Source organism: Coregonus clupeaformis, chromosome 30, assembly GCF_020615455.1.
Source record: "Coregonus clupeaformis isolate EN_2021a chromosome 30, ASM2061545v1, whole genome shotgun sequence".
In the NCBI taxonomy this organism is placed as follows: domain Eukaryota; kingdom Metazoa; phylum Chordata; class Actinopteri; order Salmoniformes; family Salmonidae; genus Coregonus; species Coregonus clupeaformis.
In genome coordinates, this window is record NC_059221.1 from 20,384,722 (window position 1) to 20,388,086 (window position 3,365).

General features: G+C 36.4%; 1 pseudogene; it reads right to left on the reverse strand.

Annotated features, from left to right (window-relative positions):
• Positions 1-2,873: 2,873 nt before the first annotated feature.
• LOC121546478 overlaps positions 2,874-3,365 on the reverse strand; it is a 5,735-nt pseudogene continuing 5,243 nt past the window's right edge.

The window sequence follows — 3,365 nt, forward strand, 5'->3', positions numbered from 1 at the left end:
GCTCCTTGGTCTTCATGGTGCCGCTTGCTTGGTGGTGCCCCTTGCTTAGTGGTGTTGCAGACTCTGGGGCCTTTCAGAACAGGTGTATATATACTGAGATCATGTGACAGATCATGTGACACTTAGATTGCACACAGGTGGACTTTATTTTATTTAACTAATTATGTGACTTCTGAAGGTAATTGGTTGCACCAGATCTTATTTAGGGGCTTTTCCGTAATTATTTTTTTTTAATTTCTTTAAATAAGTTAATTTTTTCATTTCACTTCACCAATTCAGACTTTTTTGTGTATGTCCATTACATGAAATCCAAATAAAAATCAATTTAAATTACAGGTTGTAATGCAACAAAATAGGAAAAACGCCAAGGGGGATGAATACTTTTGCAAGGCACTGTACCTCGTACCCCTGCACATCGACTTGGTACTGGTACTCCCTGTATATAGCTGTTATCTTTACTTGTTATCATTATTCGTTATCCACTGTGTATTTGTTCCTCGTGTCACAATTTCTATTTTTAACCATTTAAAAAATATATTTAACTCTGCATTGTTGGAAAAGGACCTGTAAGTAAGCATTTCACTTTTAGTCTACACCTGTTGTTTACGAAGCATGTGACAAATACAATTTGATCAAAGCATTGACATAGATCAAACTCGTAAATCAAACACATGGTTGTCTTTAACCCCCATTGTAGGCTAAATTTATAGCAATTTCAAACTGATCCTGAAACCAAAGGAAACTCTGAAAAACACTGGTGATGACTAATGGAAGCCAAAGGTTCTTCAATAGTGCTACAGATTTATCACAGGAAAACATTATTTAATTGGCTATTAAGACATTGAGAAAGTCAGATGCATTCAAGTAGATATAAGGGTGATTATCATTGAGGAAACAATCTGCCATTCACTTTATTCCATAATTACACTCTCATGCATTTCCCAGAGATAAATGTTCAAATTTGCCATGTCAAAATATGACAGTTTTTCTCGATTGCTAAGACACTTTTAATGAAACTGTGGTTCACTTGATCTCCATCATAACCTAATGAGCACAACAGTATTATTTTTTGCGAAACTGTAAGTCATTTCTCATTGCTTTCACACACAATGCTAATTCTAAGCACATTTTTGCAAAACGGTAAACACAACTCTATAAAAGATGCAAAACTCAGTTGAGTAAATCATGACAAAACCAAATTCAAACATTTGGTCACACTCACAGCTGATACAAATTACTCCCATGAATGTGAACCTCTTCTGCATGTGTGCAAAACTTCTTTGCACAATTGTTCAATCAGCAATCAGTCCTTATTCATGCATAAAAAAGGTCACCTCTGAATTACTGTTTGCAAGAATGGACCAAGTAAGAGGCCGAGGGCAAGGACAAAGGAGGGGTAGAGGGGTCCATAAAGGAAGATAGTTCAGCTCTCAGTTAAAATGAAAAAATGTAAAATAAAGCCTTTTGTTTCTGAATATGCATGTTCTTGAGTAACATTCTTTCTGCATTGGTCATCTTTGGTAAAATCATTTTAGGAAAAAAAGAATACAGCCCATGCTGTAATAATATGTTTAGTTGCCTTTTATGATTATAGTATCAACAGATGGCACAGACATATAAAAGAGGGTTAACCCTGTTAGGGAATATTGATAGTTGTAGTTAGTATTTATTGGGCCATTGTGCAACGATTGATTGAAATAATTTTTCATTAGATAACAAGTTGTATGTTTTGATGGAGGTAGTTGATTTTGCGTCATGTATTTAATGTTTTGAGAGCCTTAATGCATTTTGCAAAGGAAATGTGTCATTTTGGCCAACATGATTCAGTTTTGGGCTGCGCGGTAAACTGTAATCTTAAGATTAATTAAAAAGCTTTTTTGTTTACTATCTTTGAGTGTGACAAAGATCAAATTTTCTGATTTATTCTGTGTATCCTCATAACCTCCTACAGTCTAGAACAGTCTAGATGTGTGTGAGTATCCTTGTTTATGTGTGTGTGTGTGTGTGTGTGTGTGTGTGTGTGTGTGTGTGTGCGCGTGTCTGACTAGCTGTAGAAAAAAATAGGTCACCCTTAAAACAAAAATTTTGCAGTCAACATCGCAACCATCTGCTGAATTTTCATTGGTGGGCTTGTCTCCATAGTAACAGGTTAACCTTGAGGCAGTAGTCACATGGGCAGGCGGAGTCTTGTGCTGTCTTGGAGAATACAGCATGACATCCATGATAACAGTCACCCACTCTGGAAGGGTTATCACAGAGAAAAAGAGATTCCCCCAAAACAGTGTTCTCTCATGACTCTAAATGTAGGCTATGCTTGTCAATCATAGAGGCAGAGATAAAATACATTCAACACTCATACATGTGTGTATACTATGTTAGGTAAAAATGAATACAATAAACGTAACAAATGAATGGATGTCACACCCCTAAAAAATTGGGGTAAGATTTGGAAGTAATATTTGGTATTTAGCATTGGACATCAGGACATGTCATGATCTCTTTGTTCAGGTGAAGATCATCCTCAACACATTTCTAGTGACTGTTTTCCATTATCTCTATCATGGGTGGAGAGGATTCAATACAATTTCCACTCACTACCTTTCAAATTTCAATACCTTTTCAAATACTTGAAAATAATGGGCAATTTCCCTGTACATGATTTGTCAATTCACTCAATGAAATGAGTTGAATGAAATGCACCAATTACAGGCCATCGTGTGGTTTCTAGTGTACATTGAGTATCTGGGAGCACACTTGGCAACACAGCAACTATAATTGAACAATGCTCCCCCCTACAGGCTAGAAAGCTTCTCTACCTAATAAAACATACATCAACTTTCAATAATGTTATATTTAATATACAATTGCCAATTATCATCTGAGGTACAGTATACAACCTTTGGTGATAAAAAAAAAAGCTAGGTGATTTCAAGATAGTGTCTTCAGAGGGGATGAAATTGATTCAGTTTCATGTAGCACCATATACATTACAAACATTAGCTTGCTTGAGCAGTCCAGAACTGAACAATCCAACCTTATAAATAGAACAATAATGCCCCGTTAAAATCTAATATAAACCATAAAATAGAATACAAAATGTATTGTACATACATTTGAGTATTGACTTGTTTATAGAGAACCATTTGTTGGGTCCACTCTACTGTATAGCAGCTTAATGGAATGTGACTGGTGTTGCCAGGAAGTCCTGCCCTTAACTTGTCTTGTTAAACCAGCCTGATCTGGCATGCACACAGTCTGGTTTCACGAGGCTAGCCTTTAACCTTGTGTTTCACAGAATCCCGTTCATGTTTGTTGTTTGGGTCGCTCCTGTTCCTCATCATCACTCCAGACTGATGTTCCACCAT